Source organism: Pseudorasbora parva, chromosome 8 (genome assembly GCF_024679245.1).
Source record: "Pseudorasbora parva isolate DD20220531a chromosome 8, ASM2467924v1, whole genome shotgun sequence".
NCBI classification, from domain to species: Eukaryota; Metazoa; Chordata; class Actinopteri; order Cypriniformes; family Gobionidae; genus Pseudorasbora; species Pseudorasbora parva.
Window position 1 is genome coordinate 1,804,320 of NC_090179.1, and position 20,000 is coordinate 1,824,319.

The 20,000-nt window shown below is 39.9% G+C and overlaps 1 long non-coding RNA gene across 1 annotated transcript; it reads right to left on the reverse strand.

The window, feature by feature from the left end:
* Positions 1-724: 724 nt before the first annotated feature.
* On the reverse strand, positions 725-11,850 carry LOC137084958 (uncharacterized). Its single transcript, XR_010906853.1, has 3 exons — positions 11,774-11,850; positions 6,859-6,976; positions 725-1,293 (listed from the first exon to the last, which is right to left on the reverse strand). It is a non-coding gene; the product is annotated as an uncharacterized lncRNA (long non-coding RNA).
* Between the last annotated feature and the right edge of the window lie 8,150 nt (positions 11,851-20,000).

The window sequence follows — 20,000 nt, forward strand, 5'->3', positions numbered from 1 at the left end:
GCCATGAACAAAACACATGAAGCAGAAATGGCCCACATATGGCTCACAGTTAAATTTAATTCTGGCCCAGGTCAGGCCCAGATCTAATACCTTGCTTTGGCCGATATAAACCAGAACTGACCCTAATGTGGGCCACAGTTGGTCTTTTACACAATCCTCATGTGGCCCACATGCTGTTTGCCAAATCTGGTCCACAATCAGGCCATTGCACAATTCAAGTTACCTTTCTTTGTTAATGCTTTATAAAGTTTCAAAACAGATTTACAGGAATAAACATGAAAATAATTATTTAATTATTCAAAAAGAGTTAAATTCTGCAGTAAAGCAGCCCTAAAAAGAAAATAGTGTCACAGCTGAAGTCAGGTCAGTGTTGATTCAGTTCTGTTCAATAACTGTGTAAGGTTCATCAATTATGAAATCAGTTCAATTTGCTATAAAGCAGCTTTGCAGAAAACATGATCCAGCGCAGTTCAGTTCTCCTCCAATAGCATCAGTGCAATTAAATCAATATTATATAGACATTAGAAATACCATAGACATTTTGTAATTCTTGCTGCCAATGATACAAAAAAATTGTGCTTAGAAACAGTCTCTCTGACAGCGTGCACATGTCGTCAAATGAGGTGTCTTTCACTGCTTACTGCACTTTAGCAGTTTAAAATCCCTTGTTTTTTAACCATAATGCTTAAAAATGCAGGCAGATGATAAGATGTCATTACCACACAAGCAGAACAGCAACGTAACTACGATAGAGATGATGGTCCAAAATCAGTAGCAGTTGATACATTTCTACCAGTTAATCATATCTACCAGTATATAGCCCACCCCTATTGTAGAATATTAAGCGTCCCAAACTAAGCAAGCCTAAGGCGACAGTGGCAAGGAACCCAAAATCCATCAGGTGACAGAAATGGAGAAGAAAAAACCCTTGGTAGAAACCAGGCTGAGTTGGGGGACCAGTTGTCTCTGGCCAACGAACATGGTGTGAATATGATTCAGGCTGCATTACAAGTCAGACTATGGATTGCAATAATTCAGAATATTTCATCTAGATCCACCAGCTTGAAGATCAGGATACAACATGCCGACATGGAGTTGAAGCTGGCCTTAGGGGTCTGTGCAGAGGACAGAGGATCTGTGTTGATGGCTGTTAGCAAGTTCCTCACAGGGGATCCGTCTCTAGGAGTTGTCTAGTTGACATGTTATCTGTTGACATTTAGGGCTGCGTTGATGTCTAGGTGCAGGTCCACCATCTGATCTGGATTTGGAGCAGATCCAGCTGACAATGGTAACCTCGGGATAAGAATGAAAGATTGTTAGCAAAGAATACACCAAATAAAACCATTACTGTACCTTATCGCTGCCATATTTATATAAAAATGTGTATGTCACTTTTATGTATATAGATTATAACATCCTAAACACTAAAATTAGGGTTTTATTGACATGATTTATTATTTTGTGCAAAAAATACTGAAAATTTGGCTTCCCAAACGTTGATTTTAATCGTGTCTGGATTTACTTTCAGTGCAGAAACAACTACTGATCCTTGTATCATTTGGTTAATTTCTACAATTCAGAAAGATCAAACAGATCTTAATATTAATCTGCACAAGCGACAATCAGGTCAGTTTTGGGAAAGATCTTGGGACATGTGGTCTTCACCTCACAGCCGGTAGGAAAAAAATCGGGATAGGACTCAGAAATCATGTTCATGGAAGTGATTATTAACGTTTAGGGGTGTAACGATACACTCGTGTCACGATTAAATATGTATCTCGATACTGAACTCCCAACACGATATGTATCCCGATAAGCCGAAATAAAGTTTTTATTTTTATTTTGTACTTTTTTATTGTTATTATATTATTATTTGTGTATTATTATCAGGACCCACAAATATTCCCCCATTGCATTATTATTAATTATATTTAACATTATGTTTTGTCATTGTATGATTCTATGTAATGAGATTATTAATGTAATAGTGTCACTGAAACTCTGTAAATTAAAAAACAAAAATCCCTCACGAATTACTCACACTTTAAATGCAGGCAGCATTGCTCATGCTCGCTATGTCCTGCTGTTCCTGCTATTAATGCAGTATAAGAATGAACCATCTAAACTGCTTTGAATAATCATACTACTAAAACTAAATGTGATCTGGTGATTTAAATTATGTTTGCGCTTTCACTAAGGATTGCCGCTTTAAATGGTGTTTGCACTTTGACTTTGGAGGAGTGCCACTTTAAATAATGTTTGCGCTCTCACTTTGAAGAGGGTCATTCCAGCAGTGCATGCATTTCAGATGATCAATGCAATCAATCACAGTTCTAATCGCATGAAAGTGTGTCAAAATGGCCGCTCTTAAACTGTAAATGTTTAGCTCATCCAAGAATTTTACCTCACTTTCATGTTGTTTTCGCACGTCACGCAATCATTTGAACGTCTGTGTTTACTACAGAATGTTCACTGTGTTAAAGCTACACTGTGTAACTTTTTTAGTTTATTCTTAGCTAAAAACACTTAGTTCTTTCAAAAATATGTGCTAATTAATGTATGTAATGTGATGTAATGCACTTCTTTCAAGTAATAAAGTATTATCGTAAGTTTATAATATACCATTGAAAATACATACGGGTGAGGGGTGCCGGTCGTCATGTTGCCCCTCCATCTTGAAAGTACAGTAGCCAAAGAGGGACATACCCGTAAATTCAAGCTTCGCCTTTCGCGTTTTAACACTCGATGGCACTCATGGACGAGGTTGAACTGGATGCCATGTTAATCTTGGACTAAATTGGCCACTGTAGGAGTTAAAACAAAATCGGAATTGAGAGGAACAGAAACTAATAATCACTGGTTGGTCAAATACCTTTTCACCACTAGATGGGGGAAATTATCACACAGTGTAGCTTTAAATATTTTCACCACATAAAGCCATTGTGTCTATTCAGAAGACTTGAAGATTTCAGAAGATTTGGATTAGACCACTTGATTACTTTATTTTTTGCATCGTTTAAGTTTGAGAGTAATGGACTTTAAAATGGGTTTCATAAAGAATATCTTCATTTGTGTTTGGAAGTTAAACGAAAAACGACATTATGGTGAGAATTATGACAGAATTTACATTTGAGGTACATTTGTAAATTTGTGTCTGGGTAAATTGTACCTTATAAATAGGTTTACTACAGCAAGTTGAGCCTTGGATAAAACAACTATATTGCAAATCATATCGTTTCCATCAACGATACATATAGTCACATTTTATTAATGCGATATAACAATTTATCATTACATCCCTATTAACGTTACTGCAGTGTGAAGCAGAGCAGTAGCGAGTGTTGTGGAGCTGAGCAAGGCTGCTGGAGTGATTGTTAATGAGATGAACAACACAAGCCTCACGAGCAGCGCGAAAAACTTTGATTATGCCATAGTCGCCGGCACTATTTCTGCTTTTCTGGTAATGAGTATGAGGTAACGCAGCTCTGTTTATCATATAACACATTTGAGTGAGTTTTAAATTATGTTATGACGTTACTCTGTGCGTTCACTCAGCGGCTGCTGTGACACTTGTTAACACTACAGTCGGAGTAAAGCGTATCAGCAGAATAAAACCAGAAACCGAGGGTTAAGAGATATGATGACATCGTTAGGCGACGCCCTCACACGTCCCGGTTCCTTAGTTAAAATAGCAATTTTCTCACGATTTACAAATAGTTGGAAACATTTGGGATATTGAAGGTTCTCAACTGAACAAAATATGTAGTATTGGCCTAGTGGTTTTGGGATATCTTACTGCAAATGTTACATAATGCTATTTTACAAATCTAGACGCACCCTAGCGGCAGCAAATCTAATTTGCCATGAGTTTAGTCTAGCAACTCTAAATACACTTCTGAGCTGTAAAAACCAAACTCTGGTCAGGCCAAACACATTGTGTGTAGAGCCAGTGGGCGGGGCTTAACATAATGACGGCAGAGAAGGTTCCGAGAAGGTTGGTTGTAGCGCTATCCTATCGCATGCAGAGGTAGTTTGAAAGACAACCGTTTATCCCGCCCCTCGGACTGAGTCCTGTCAATGGTGAGTTCCCAGAGCTAACTTCCTGATGTGGCTCTGGCTTGTCAGGCTAACTTAATGCAGTTTTAAGTGAACATTTGGGGAGCAGTTGGGGAAATGATGTCTAACATTATATTAGATCTGTGAATTAGGTCTTTATATTTATGTTAATGAAACAATAAAAGAAAAAAGGTAATCACTCACTGTTCTTAACTGAACTACATTTGTAGCTTTAATAATGATCAATTCATTTGTAATAAACACACTAAAGACTAAACATTGATTTTTATTTTATTTGATTATTTGTTTTTCTTCCCTAAAAAGTTTAGATAAGTAAAACACTACAATATATATACAGCTCTGGGAGAAAAAAAAATTAAGAGACCACTGCAATTTTTTTCTTAAATCAGCATCTCTACAAGTATGGAAGCCTACAAGTATATTCTGGCTTTACTGGCATAGGGATACAGTGAGCGTCGGGTTGCTTCCATCCTTAAAATTTTAAAGACGGCGGTTCATAAGAACAAGGTCAGGCAGCAGACATTGGGGACAACAAAGTTACAGACTGGCAGAGGGCGAAAACGACTCTACACTGACTGGAATGACCACCAACTCATTCAAATGTCACTCAACAACCATAGGATGACCTCAGGTGACCTACAAAAAGAATGGCAAAAGGCAGCTGGGGTGAAGTTCACGGCGAGGACAGTTCGAAACAGGCTCCCAGTGGACAGGGCTGAAGTTGTGGAAAGCTAGAAAAAAGCCCTTCATCAATGAGAAGCAAAGAAGAGCCAGGCTGAGGTTTGCAAGAGACCATAAGGATTGGACTGTAGAGAACTGGAGTATGGTCATCTTCTCTGATGAGTCCAATTTTCAGCTTTGTCTAACACATGGTCTTCTGATGGTTAGACGGAGACCTGGAGAGGCCTACAAGCCACAGTGTCTCATACCCACTGTGAAACTTGGTGGAGGATCGGTGATGATCTGGGAGTGCTTCAGCAATGCTTGAATTGGGCAGACTTGTCTTTGTGAAGGACGCATTAATTAAACCACGTACAAGGTTGTCCTACAGTCTAAAAAATGCTGGGTTAATAACAACCCAAGTTGGGTTGAAAATGGACAAACCCACACATTGAGTTGTTTGAAAAGGTCCATTCACGTGTTTAGAGTGTAGAAGAAAACGTGCTTCCTTCTGCTCTGACAATGTTCCCCAACTCTGAGGACTAGTTTTTTTGCAGTGGTCTCTTAATTTTTTTCAGAGCTGTATATATATATATATATATATATATTAGGGATGCCACAATACTCAATATAATATTGAACCGTTAGGTACGCATTCATGGTTCAATATGCGCTGGTGAATTGTGTTTTTTCGGTTTTGCATTTAATTATTTATTTCCATTTCCCCCCGTTTGAAATATTCCCATAGACAGTAAAAGAAATGGACAGAGCTATCCCATTGACTTCAACGGCGGAAAAATGAGGCCAATCAGAGGCACTCACTTCCTGATGGCTGAGCGAACTGCGCCGGCTCAGACTGAGCTTGAGGACGTAGATGTGACGTGAGCCTCCTGTCTGACAGCTGTGAGTCTTCTAGTAGTTGTGGAAAGTGAAATCTGAATCACGTTGTTTAAATATTTTCTCCCGTTGCTTTTGGTTCTCTATGGGCTTCTCCCCATTCTTCTCCCTTGACTTTATCAGACTTTATGTCTCCACGTCCCCCCGACTGTCTCATAGACAGCTAAAGATTGCCTGCGAGCGTCTCCTCAGGTCTATACGGTAATTTCTCAACTGTGCGACAGAGTCGCGTTGGTTATGACGCAATAGTTAGCCTATTTTTACAAAAACAGCTTCTGCGGGGCGATAGTGTAAGATACAAGGTAACGGAGCCTTTTATACATTGTCGAGTTTCTTTAGAAATAAACAATGGACAAATGGAGTCTTTAAACGTCTCTGATGTAAAGTTATTCACTGTCAAAGTGACTCAAAAATGAATGGGAGTCAATGGGATGCTAACAGCAGGTGATGGCTTGGTTAGCAATGGTCTGATCAAGTCAAGGGAGAAGAATGGGGAGAAGCCCATAGTGAGCCAAAAGCAACGGGAGAAAATATTTAAACACCCTATGGGTGGAACGCTTTCCGAGCGCTAGATTACCCCCTTGAATATTCCTCTTTATTTATTCTGCTCTTTTTTTAATGGTTTGCCTGAGTCTATGCGCTGATTTGAGCAAATATCCAATCATATGCACTAAAGTTAAGGGTGTTTACCCGCATTTACGTTTACACTCTACATTTATTCATTCAATTTCATACTTAAATGCTACTGTACATCTCTGAGCTGCCACTGTAAATCTTTATATATATTTATTTTATTTAATACAATACACTGGGAATGTGTATACATTTTTTTATGTAAAGTTTTAAGTTTAAGTAAGGGTTTTCAAGTCTTTTAAGTAAAATAAAGAAAGAGTATTGCAATAAAAACCATTTTCTCCTTAACCTTTTTCTGTTCCTGTCACCTAAGAATAGAAGAGCAAAAAAAAAACCCGAACCGAACCGGAAAACCGTGGTTAAAAACCAAAGTAAGGTTATGTATTGAACCGTGGACTAACTGTATTGTTGCATCCCTAAAATATATATATATATATACAATTTCTATTACTGTTTTTATTGCATATTTCTTCTAATTTTTATTAACAAAGATGAAATAGATGAGATAGACCTAACAAGTGAAGTGAAGTGTAGTCCCGGATTTACTCCAAATGATTACAAACAATTAGTAAAATAGACCGTGTAAATTACTTGCGTGTCCATTTTCGTTACTCCTTTTCTCTTCTCCCTCTGTCTCACTTGCAATTTGAAGCCATCTGTTGGAGTGGGATTCTACAGCTTACTCGCTTGCTCTGTGATCCTGTTGTTTCTGTAATACAAGTAATACAACTAGTTAGTGCAGTTTAATGTCAAATTTATACATAGATGAATTTCAAAATTATACATTATAATTATAACATTATAATTGGGAAAATACGTTGACCATACAGAACTGACTGCAGGTTGGTATACAGTGAGTGAAAGTGAAATCATGCTGGTCTATGCTTTTTTTTCAGCAGAAGACAATGTGATTTTCAGTTCGGAGGACTTAATCCAGTACCTGTCCTGTAGACCCGTTCGCAATTTGGTGTTGGGGGAATTTCTCATTTGAACTGAGTTAGTGGGTCCCTAGACATGAAAAATCACAGAGGTGCTCGTCCGCCATAGTGCCACGAATGACGTAGTGGTCAAATCAAATATGGCCGCCGATGGATGATGATGAAAATCCAACTTCTATGTTTCTGAATGTATATACACATGTAATACCTCCATTTTCCTATTGTATGTGGAATTCATTTCTGATATTGTTATGACCATAATGGTTGAATTTTGACCTTTAACAGGCATGGTCAAGGTAATTTTCCTATTCAGAAGACCTTGGCCATAACTTGGCCATTATTAGGAATAAAAGCCAGATGCAATAAGTTTAATTCTACTAAATCTGACATTTAACATTCATTGCTAATATTTTTTTAACATTAAGGATCATCTTGTCATTGAAATATCAAGGTCAACATATTTTTTTATAAAAAAATATTTTTTCTTTATAGTCACTTATTGTTTCCTTCAATTATTTGTTTTAATTATAACAAGACATAAAGAGAAGAAATGTAACAATTATAAACATCCTCTTTGAAGTTTTAGTTTAATTGGGTGTTAGTACAATGATATAAAATAAAACAATTGGGTGCAAATAAAACTATGTAGTAATAGCCTGACAAGATGTTGGGCCTGGGAACTTCCCATTGACAGGGCTCAATCTGAGAGGCGGGATAAACGGTTGTCTTTCAAATTCACTCTGCACGCGATAGGATAGAACTACAACCAACCAGAGCAACGAAGAAGGCGAAGTGGAACTAGTTGATAGATTAAACTTTCACTGTATCCGGTCGGCAAAACTCCGAACACATCTTCCTTTCTTAAGAATGATTTCAGTACCGTTCTTTTCTCAAAGAAAAGCTTAACTCTGAGTCTTCCAGAGTCGCGGCCAAAGCCAATTTGAAAGAACGCTGTTTGCCAGCTTCTTTGTTTACAAGTAGCACGCGGAACCTCCGCAACTCTGCCGTCATTATATTAAGCCCGCCCACCGACTCTATACACAATTTGATTGGCCTGACCAGAGTTTTTTTTTTTACAGCTCACAATTCAACGAAGAGTTGCTAGACTACCCTGGCTGCAAATTAGCTTTGCTGCCGCTAGGGTGTGTCTAGATTTCTAAGCTAAAGAAGCAATAAAACTGATACAAATTACATCATTTCAAATGAACTAAAAGTGCACCATATAGTCTGATTTCTCTCAAAGTGTACTGTATGTGTTCATGCATGTTAGTGGGATGGGTTTTTACAGGATGATTTTTCCATGGCAGAATATGGTGCATGAACTTCAGCAGCACAAAAGCCACATCGGCGATTGTCACACTTGCCTGCACACTTACTTAAGCCCCTTTCACACTGCACGTCGGACCCGCAATATTCCCGGAACATTGCCGGGTCGCCTTCTGTGTGAAAGCAACCACGTCCCGGAATTGATTATCGAATTCGACCTGGGTCGGGGACCTAGTAATATTGCGGGATTCGACCCGGGACGAGCGCTGTGTGAACAAAAGCCGAAACTAATGCCGCAACGTGTACGTAGTTATCGTGCGACTCCTAGAGCTTGTTTTTTCAATAACACAACCCTGCAGTGCCAGAAGAGCTCGTCTGTGTTTTAAACGCAGAGAGTGTTCGTATACAAAAGAAACTAAAATTAAACAAGCAGAAATGTGCGCAAACTGGACACAAGTCGAGACCACGGAGCTCCTTACTATCCGCGCTGAAGCTGAGATCGCTCGCCGTTATACGTCACATCAGGATGTCACGTGTCAACTCGACCCGGGACCGTTACGGGTTGTGTGTGAAAGCGCACATATTACGGTATTTCGCTGACAGTGTGAATGGACCAAATCTAGCGGCCCGGGAACAAATGCCGGGTCGGATTATCCGTGTATTTGCCAGAATCGCAGTGTGAAAGAGGCTTTACTGTGAGCAGACTTGGTGGTATGGGCTTCAGACATTTTGATGGCAGGGGTGTGCCAAAGTTGCAAGCAAGTGGCATGTCGTATGAACCAGAAAAGCCCCTCGTTGGATGTGGCCTCTGATCCCACTACTTGTGGAAGGGAGAGCATCAATTCCAGAACTTCCTCTGGTGTAGATTTCTATCCGGAAATCATCAAATGTCTTAGCTGCATCTTGCTCTGTCAAGGTGTCTGCCTCTTCAAAGTTGGCTAAGTATTGCACTGGGTCAGAAGCCATAGCAGCATGATTAGTCCCCATGTTGCTCATACAGTCATCTCCAGTCAGAATATGTCCTTTAACCACTGTCTTTGTCAGTGACGCATCAAGATGATAGCATGCTCACTGTTGATCAATTGGTGCGATGTTCAATAGTGAGATGAAGTGAGAAGTATCTTTTGATACTCCTGGTAAAATACAAGAAAAGTTAAATCTTGTCCTCTTATTTTTTGTGAACTCTGTCTAGGATTGTATACACAATACACAGTATAAGGGCAGACTATAAATTTAGTTAGTTCGCATGTACATGTCTTTTGAGATTCTTCAAAATAGGAAAATGACTATGACCATGCCATTTTTTTTGGGGGGGGGGGGGGGTGAAATGCTGTTTTATGCATACTGAGCTTTTTACACTGTTAAAGACTTGGATTCCCATCCTAAACATAGACAAAGTTTCAAAAACTAATGTTGGACGTTTGATGGAGTATTTCTGTGTCAAAAATACTTCTTTCGGTTTCTCACAAGTTTCGGAGAGTTTTTTTCGAGTATGGCTCGGCTTGACGTGGACAGAGCGGAAGGTCCTTGTATGGGCCGTACGGGCTCTTCTCCCGGTAGGGTGAGCGCGCGACTAGAGCGAGAAAGGAAATGCACGCCCATAAACACTCCACGCCGCGCTCCACTTTATTCCTATGAGTGACATCAAGCGACTTCAACGCTTCAGCACAGCATTCTGGGAAGGCTGTGCTGCATTTGAACCGATTTGAACGCAGAAATGACGGGAAGCTTCACAACATCGCTTCAGTCGCGTCGGAAAGTGGATCTCCACCGTTCACTGCTGTCAGGACTTCACCAAATCATACCAAAGAAGTGTGTTTTTGACGGAGCGGTCCCAACGATAAAGGTTCGGTCCTGCTTTGGAAGCAGCCGGTGAGTAAAACTGCTTCAAATGTCTATGCTGTTGGCTATCGTCGCGTGAGTAAACATCAGTAAACGACACGATCGCGTGCTTCGTCATTCAAATGCGCTAACGTTACTCCATTGTTGTTCTCTGTATAAAGTTACACTAGTATGACGTGCAAAACCGTTTTGCTTGCTACTGCTAAGGTCTAGTCGCCGCATACAATAGTCCATAAACCGAATCAAACTGCGAGTACACACAAATCCTGCTGTTAATTTTTCTCCTGTTTAATTTATTTCAGCCTCCGAATCTGATTCTGGATCATATATCTATTAGCTGAGATAGCGATGGGTTTCTCCACACTTGAGGACGTCACCGCTTTGCGCCCTCGTCATTCTTTAGCTCCGCCCACATGATTCGCCTCCAGGCGCTCGTTTTTTTCCGGAAAGACTCGGTACAGCGCATATTTCTTTTATAAATATAATAAAACTAAAGACTTTTCGGAGATATGAAGGATGCAATACTACTCTATAGGTACTCAAGACTGACATGAGATTGACTGAAACTGAGTGTTTCACCCCCCCTTTAAGGTCAAAATCACCCAATATGGTCATATCAATAGCAGAAATGAATTCCACATACCATAATTAGTCAAAATAGAGGTATTACATGTGTATAAACATTCAGAAACAAATATGTTGGATTTTCATCGTCATCCGATGGCGGCCATATTTGATTTGACCACTACGTCATTCGTGGCACTATGGCGGACGAGCACCTCTGTGATTTTTCATGTCTAGGGACCCACTAACTCAGTTCAAATGAGAAATTCCCCCAACACCAAATTGCGAACGGGTCTACAGGACAGGTCCAGGATTACTTCTTTGTAACGTTAGTGATGGGAAGATCAGATCATTTTACTGACTTGGATCTTTAAATCATTTAGCAATCACCTCAAGTAGCGCAAAGTTTGATAACAACTTCATATTTAAAATAAATAATAAAATAATGATAATAAAAACTATACATATTGCAGGCAAAATAACAAATTATGAGAAACAGATGATTAATTTAGGTTATTCTGGTAACGTTAGGCCTTGTTCATACTTTTGTCACGTGAGAGCCGCATAGACTAACGTTAGTACAGCAATGAAACAGACAGATATTAATAGTTTATCACCATTTATTTAGCAGTTAGTAATTATCAAAAATCACGTGACAAATGTATGAAAGAGAGGTGAACTAACGATAATCAACTTGAATTGCAAACGTTATGTCACTTACAAAATCCTTCAGGCAATGGCAAAAGTTTTGAATTGACAAAATAACTAATGTTTGATAGCTAACAATTGTAGCTTTCATTAGCTAACGTTTTAATATCACATGCAGTAAGTTACTCCAACTGAATATAACGAAGCAATCCCCAAAACGAAGCAATATTTTTTTTATTAAATCTTACCTTAACTTTCTTTGCCGTTTTCCACCGTCAAATCTCCAAACAATAATCCTCCTGCAGCTCCGTCTTTTGGGCGCCTTTTCCGCGGCTATTTTTTAAATTTAAAGGGCCGGAAATAGGAACTCGAACCAGTTGATTTTAAATATATATATATATATATATATATATATATATATATATATATATATATATATATATATATATATATATATATATATATATATATATATATATATATATATATATTATTATTGTTTATATATATATATATATATATATATATATATATATATATATATATATATATATATATATATATATATATATATATATATATATATATTCTAGCAAGGGATAAAAAATGTTTTTGTAATGAAAGCATAACAAAAAAAAGGCTTGAAAAAAGTTGGCTTCAAAATAACAATAAAATGTTCTCATAGCAGGTTTTGCTGATTTGTCATTCATTTAGCCTACTCTTAAATGCATATCTCAATTAATATACTGACAGGTTATAGGACAGGACATATATGATACAGATAATATTCAATATTTAAGTCAATATTTAGCAAAAATGAAAGACAAATTGAGTATTTTATTTATAATAATTTAGAATATCAGGGTCACGTGAAGCGGTTTATAAGATGACACTGCCTTACAGTTCCATACATTTACAGGTGAATGTGATTTCAACAAGACTGTTTCTGGATATTTATAACATTGTTAATCCTGCATTCCAATCAACAAATCATATTTCAGTGACAAGCTTAAAGTTTATGTCAAGTTTATGTTTAAATGCAGGGTTTGGTGCTAGTTATTTACCTATCATTTCCCTCTTTGGTAGGGTTAGGTTAGGGTTAGGGGGTTAGGACTATGTTTCATGACAGGAATTGTGTTCCAGGATAAATATATACATATGTTGACCCAGGAATATGTCCTACTTAAAATCATGACAAAGATTTTCACATACAGCAACTCAAAATGTATCTCAGCCAAATATTCAAGTCAGGACCATTAAAAACAGTTCCCAAATTTGACCTGTTGCAAACAATTCATAATCAGACACACACACACACACACACACACACACACACACACACACACACACACACACACACACACACACACACACACACACACACACACACACACACACACACACACACACACACACACACACGCACACACACACACACACACACACATATTTTCAACCTACTGTAGCTGTCTGTGTGTACACAGTATACACACAAACATGATTTTTATACTGTAAAAACTGTATATTGTATCACCCTACACTAAACCTACCCCTAAAACTTCTACCCTTCACAGAGAAATCTAAACTTTTTTTTTAAATTTCAAAAAGCATAATTTTTCATTTAGTTTTCTTCATAGAGACCAAAAACATCCCCACATGGACAAGGATTTCAAATATTGCCATTTTTGTGTCCCCATAACATAGGGTTTACCTAGACCACACACACACACACATTGTTTTTTGTGTGAATTGTGGGGACTTTCCATAAGCGTAATGGATTTTACACTGTACATTATATCCCCCTACACTGCCCCTACCACTAATCACAGGAAACATGCTGCAGTTTTACATTTTCAAAAAACATAGTATGTTTATGAATCCGTTTACATTGTGGGGACCGCTGGCTGGTGATCTCAGGTTTATATTACATTGTTTGGTCCCTACAATATAATATAAACAAGTACACACACACACACACACACACACACACACACATTGCTCCTAAACCTACCCATCACAGGAAACATTCTGCATTTTTATTTTCTCAACAAAAAAAAAAACTCATCCTGTATGATTTATAAGCATTTTGAAAAATGGGGTCATGGGTAATGTCCTCATATTTCACCCTCTCCCACATGTGTCATACCCATGTCATAATACACATTTAATCAGTGTCCTTATATTTAACAAAAACATGCCCACACACACACACCTCACACACACACACACACACACCTCACACACACACACACATACAGACACACACACACAATTAAAGTTATGTACTGTTTTTATCACAAGGCAGGCCAATCCACAACTGATATAGTCTTTTTGTCCAGATTAAACTGTACAATTAAGAGTTGCATCCTATCAAACATAGCCCAATTTCGTTACAAAGTATTATGCCATATTTTCAAATGTGGGCATTTTTAGCTATACATCTAAATTAACTGTAATTATATTTATGGCATATTTTCCATGTCAACTAGCCTAGAAATCTAGACACACCCTAGCGGCAGCAAATCTAATCTGCCGCGAGTGTCGTCTAGCAACTCTCAATACCCTTCTGAGCTGTAATCACCAAACTCTGGTCAGGCCAATCACATCGTGTATAGAGTTGGTGGGCGGGGCTTAAAATAATGACGCCAGAGTTGCGCTTGCGTGCTTCTAGTAAACACAGAAGCTGGCGAACGGCGGTCTTTCGAATCAGCTTTGACCGCGACTCTGGAAGACTTGGAGTTAAGCTTTTCTCTGAGAAAAGAACAAAGAACAGCACTGAAGTCATTCTTAAGAAGGGAAGATGTGTTCGGAGTTTAGCCGATCGGATACGGCGAATGTTTAATCTATCAACGAGCTCTGCTTCACCTTCGTTGCTCTGGTTGGTGTAGCGCTATCCTATCGCGTGCAGAGGGAGTTTGACAGACAGCCGTTTATCCGCCCCTCTTATTGAGCTGTCAATGATGAGTTTCCAGACCAAACATCTTGATGTGGGTCTGGCTTGTCAGGCTACATGTCAACTGTACTGTATATTTGGCAAACATGGCTGTAAATGTTATTAACTATTAACAGGCTTACACCCTGGTTAGCCAGTGCTGACTTTGCTGTACATTTAACAAATGTGGCCCAAATTTGGTGTAATGTATTCGGGCCATATTTGCTATGCCATGTCTGGGCCACTTTAGGTTCACATTCAGATTTGCCAGTGATTACTGTCCCTCACCTTTGCCAAAACTGCCCCAGATATGTTTTAACATAATTGGGCCTCATTTGCTGCACTATTTATGGGCCAGTTTAGGTTTACAGCCTGGTTAGCCAGTGCTGACTTTGCCATATATTTGCCAAATGTGGCCTAAATTTGGTGTAATGTATTCTGGCCATATTGGCTATGCCATGTCTGGGCCACTTTAGGGTCACAATCAGATTTACTGTCCCTATTGGCCAAAACTGGCCCAGATATTTTTTAATAAAACTGGGCCACATTTGCTGCATAATATGTGGGCCAGTTTAGGCTCACGCTCTGGTTAGCCAGTGCTGACTTTGGCGTACTTTTGCCAAATGTGGCCCAAAGTTGGTGTATTATGTGCAGGCCATATTTGCTATGCCATGTATGGGCCACTTTAGGTTCATATTCAGATTCACGAGTGATTACTGTCCCTCACCTTTGCCAAAACTGGCCTGGATATGTTTTTAAGAAAACTGGTCCTCATTTGTTGCATTATATGTGGGCCAGTTTAGGTTCACACCCTGGTTAGCCAGTGTTGACTTTGCCATATATTTTCCAAATGTGGCCCAAATTTGGTGTAATGTATTCGGGCCATATTTGCTATGCCATGTCTGGGCCACTTTAGGTTCAAATTCAGATTCACCAGTAATTACTGCCCCTCACCTTTGCCAAAACTGGCCCAGATATGTTTTAACATAATTGGGCCACATTTGCAGCACTTAATGTGGGCCAGTTTAGGTTTACACCCTGCTTAGCCAGTGTTGACTTTGCCATATATTTTCCAAATCTGGCCCAAATTTGGTGTAATGTATTCGGCCCATATTTGCTATGCCATGTGTGGACCACCATAGGTTCACATTCAGATTTGTTAGTGATTACTGTCCCTCATCTTCTCCAAAACTGGCCCAGATATGTTTTTAAGAAAACTGGGCCACATTTGCTGCATTATATGTGAGCCAGTTTAGGCTCACATCCTGGTTAGCCAGTGCTGACTTTGCTGTACTTTTGCCAAATGTGGCCCAAATTTGGTGTAATGTATTCGGGCCATATTTGCTATGCCATGTGTGGCCCGCTTTAGGTTCATATTCAGATTTGCGAGTGATTTCTATCCCTCACCTTTGCCAAAACTGGCCCAGATATGTTTTAACATAATTGGGCCACATTTGCAGCACTTAATGCGGGCCAGTGTAGGTTCAAGCCCTGGTTAGCCAGTGTTGACTTTGCCATATATTTTCTAAATGTGGCCCAAATTTGGTGTTATGTATTCGGGCCATATTTGCTATGCCATGTCTGGGCCACCATAGGTTCAAATTCAGATTCACCAGTAATTACTGTCCCTCACCTTTGCCAAAACTGGCCCAGATATGTTTTAACATAATTGGGCCACATTTGCAGCACTTAATGTGGGCCAGTTTAGGTTCAAGCCCTGGTTAGCCAGTGTTGACTTTGCCATATATTTTGTAAATGTGGCCCAAATTTGGTGTTATGTATTCGGGCCATATTTGCTATGCCATGTCTGGGCCACCATAGGTTCAAATTCAGATTCACCATTAATTACTGTCCCTCACCTTTGCCAAAACTGGCCCAGTTATGTTTTAACATAATTGGGCCACATTTGCAGCACTTAATGTGGGCCAGTTTAGGTTTACACCCTGGTTAGCCAGTGTTGACTTTGCCATATATTTTCCAAATCTGGCCCAAATTTGGTGTAATGTATTCGGCCCATATTTGCTATGCCATGTCAGGGCCACCATAGGTTCACATTCAGATTTGTTAGTGATTACTGTCCCTCACCTTCTCCAAAACTGGCCCAGATATGTTTATAAGAAAACTGGGCCACATTTGCTGCATTATATGTGGGCCAGTTTAGGCTCACATCCTGGTTAGCCAGTGCTGATATTGCTGTACTTTTGCCAAATGTGGCCCAAATTTGGTGTAATGTATTCAGGCCATATTTGCTATGCCATGTATGGCCCACTTTAGGTTCATATTCAGATTTGCGAGTGATTTCTATCCCTCACCTTTGCCAAAACTGGCCCAGATATTTTTTTAAGAAAACTGGGCCACATTTGCTGCATTATATGTGGGCCAGTTTAGGCTCACATCCTGGTTAGCCAGTGCTGACTTTGCTGTACTTTTGCCAAATGTGGCCCAAATTTGGTGTAATGTATTCGGGCCATATTTGCTATGCCATGTGTGGCCCACTTTAGGTTCATATTCAGATTTGCGAGTGATTTCTATCCCTCACCTTTGCCAAAACTGGCCCAGATATTTTTTAACAAAACTGGGCCACATTTGCTGCATTATATGTGGGCCAGTTTAAGCTTACATCCTGGTTAGCCAGTGCTGACTTTGCTGTTCTTTTGCCAAATGTGGCCCAAATTTGGTGTAATGTATTCGGGCCATATTTGCTATGCCATGTGTGGCCCACTTTAGGTTCATATTCAGATTTGCGAGGGATTTCTATCCCTCACCTTTACCAAAACTGGCCCAGATATGTTTTAACATAATTGGGCCACATTTGCAGCACTTAATGTGGGCCAGTTTAGGCTCACATCCTGGTTAGCCAGTGCTGACTTTGCTGTACTTTTGCCAAATGTGGCCCAAATTTGATGTAATGTATTCGGGCCATATGTGCTATGCCATGTGTGGGCCACTTTAGGTTCAAATTCAGATTTGCGAGAGATTTCTATCCCTCACCTTTGCCAAAACTGGCCCAGATATGTTTTAACATAATTGGGCCACATTTGCAGCACTTAATGTGGGCCAGTTTAGGTTCAAGCCCTGGTTGGCCAGTGTTGACTTTGCCATATATTTTCCAAATGTGGCCCAAATTTGGTGTAATGTATTCGGGCCATATTTGCTATGCCATGTCTGGGCCACTTTAGGTTCAAATTCAGATTCACCAGTAATTACTGTCCCTCACCTTTGCCAAAATTGGCCCAGATATGTTTTAACATAATTGGGCCACATTTGCAGCACTTAATGTGGGCCAGTTTAGGTTTACACCCTGGTTAGCCAGTGTTGACTTTGCCATATATTTTCCAAATCTGACCCAAATTTGGTGTAATGTATTCGGCCCATATTTGCTATGCCATGTCTGGGCCACCATAGGTTCACATTCAGATTTGTTAGTGATTATTGTCCCTCACCTTCTCCAAAACTGGCCCAGATATGTTTTTAAGAAAACTGGGCCACATTTGCTGCATTATATGTGGGCCAGTTTAGGCTCACATCCTGGTTAGCCAGTGCTGACTTTGCTGTACTTTTGCCAAATGTGGCCCAAATTTGGTCTAATGTGTTCGAGCCATATTTGCTATGCCATATGTGGCCCACTTTAGGTTCACATTCAGATTTGAAAGTGATTACTATCCCTCACCTTTGCCAAAACTGGCCCAGATAGGTTTTACCATAATCGGGCCTCATCTGCTGCACTCAATGTGGGCCAGTTTAGGTGTACACCCTGGTTAGCCAGTGCTGGCTTTGCCATATATTTGCCAAATGTGGCCCAAATTTGATGTAATGTATTCGGGCCATATTTGCTATACCATGTGTGGGCCACCTTAGGTTCACATTCAGATTTGTTCGTGATTACTGTCCCTCACCTTTGCCAAAACTGGCCCAGATATGTTTTAACATAATTGGGCCTCATTTGCTGCACTTAATGTGGGCCAGTTTAGGTTCAAGCCCTGGTTAGCCAGTGTTGACTTTGCCATATATTTGCCAAATGTGGCCCAAATTTGATGTAATGTATTCAGGCCATATTTGCTATGCCATGTGTGGGCCACTTTAGGTTCACATTCAGATTGGTTAGTGATTACTGTCCCTCATCTTTGCCAAAACTGGCCCAGATATTTTTTAAGAAAACTGGTCCTCATTTGTTGCATTATATGTGGGCCAGTTTAGGTTCACACCCTGGTTGGCCAGTGCTGACTTTGCCATAAATTTGCCAAATGTGGCCCAAATTTGGTGTAATGTGTTCGAGCCATATTTGCTATGCCATATGTGGCCCACTTTAGGTTCACATTCAGATTTGAAAGTGATTACTATCCCTCACCTTTGCCAAAACTGGCCCAGATAGGTTTTACCATAATCGGGCCTCATCTGCTGCACTCAATGTGGGCCAGTTTAGGTGTACACCCTGGTTAGCCAGTGCTGGCTTTGCCATATATTTGCCAAATGTGGCCCAAATTTGATGTAATGTATTCGGGCCATATTTGCTATACCATGTGTGGGCCACCTTAGGTTCACATTCAGATTTGTTCGTGATTACTGTCCCTCACCTTTGCCAAAACTGGCCCAGATATGTTTTAACATAATTGGGCCTCATTTGCTGCACTTAATGTGGGCCAGTTTAGGTTCAAGCCCTGGTTAGCCAGTGTTGACTTTGCCATATATTTGCCAAATGTGGCCCAAATTTGATGTAATGTATTCAGGCCATATTTGCTATGCCATGTGTGGGCCACTTTAGGTTCACATTCAGATTGGTTAGTGATTACTGTCCCTCATCTTTGCCAAAACTGGCCCAGATATTTTTTAAGAAAACTGGTCCTCATTTGTTGCATTATATGTGGGCCAGTTTAGGTTCACACCCTGGTTGGCCAGTGCTGACTTTGCCATAAATTTGCCAAATGTGGCCCAAATTTGGTGTAATGTGTTCGAGCCATATTTGCTATGCCATATGTGGCCCACTTTAGGTTCACATTCAGATTTGAAAGTGATTACTATCCCTCACCTTTGCCAAAACTGGCCCAGATAGGTTTTACCATAATCGGGCCTCATCTGCTGCACTCAATGTGGGCCAGTTTAGGTGTACACCCTGGTTAGCCAGTGCTGGCTTTGCCATATATTTGCCAAATGTGGCCCAAATTTGATGTAATGTATTCGGGCCATATTTGCTATACCATGTGTGGGCCACCTTAGGTTCACATTCAGATTTGTTCGTGATTACTGTCCCTCACCTTTGCCAAAACTGGCCCAGATATGTTTTAACATAATTGGGCCTCATTTGCTGCACTTAATGTGGGCCAGTTTAGGTTCACTCCCTGGTTAGCCAGTGCTGACTTTGCCATATATTTTCCAAATGTGGCCCAAATTTGCTGTGATGTATTCGGCCCATATTTGCTCTGCCATGTGTGGGCCACAATAGGTTCACATTCAGATTCGTCAGTGATCAATGTCCCTCATCTTTGCCAAAACTGGGCCAGGTGTTTTTTACTTAATTGGGCCGCATTTGCTGCATTATATGTGGG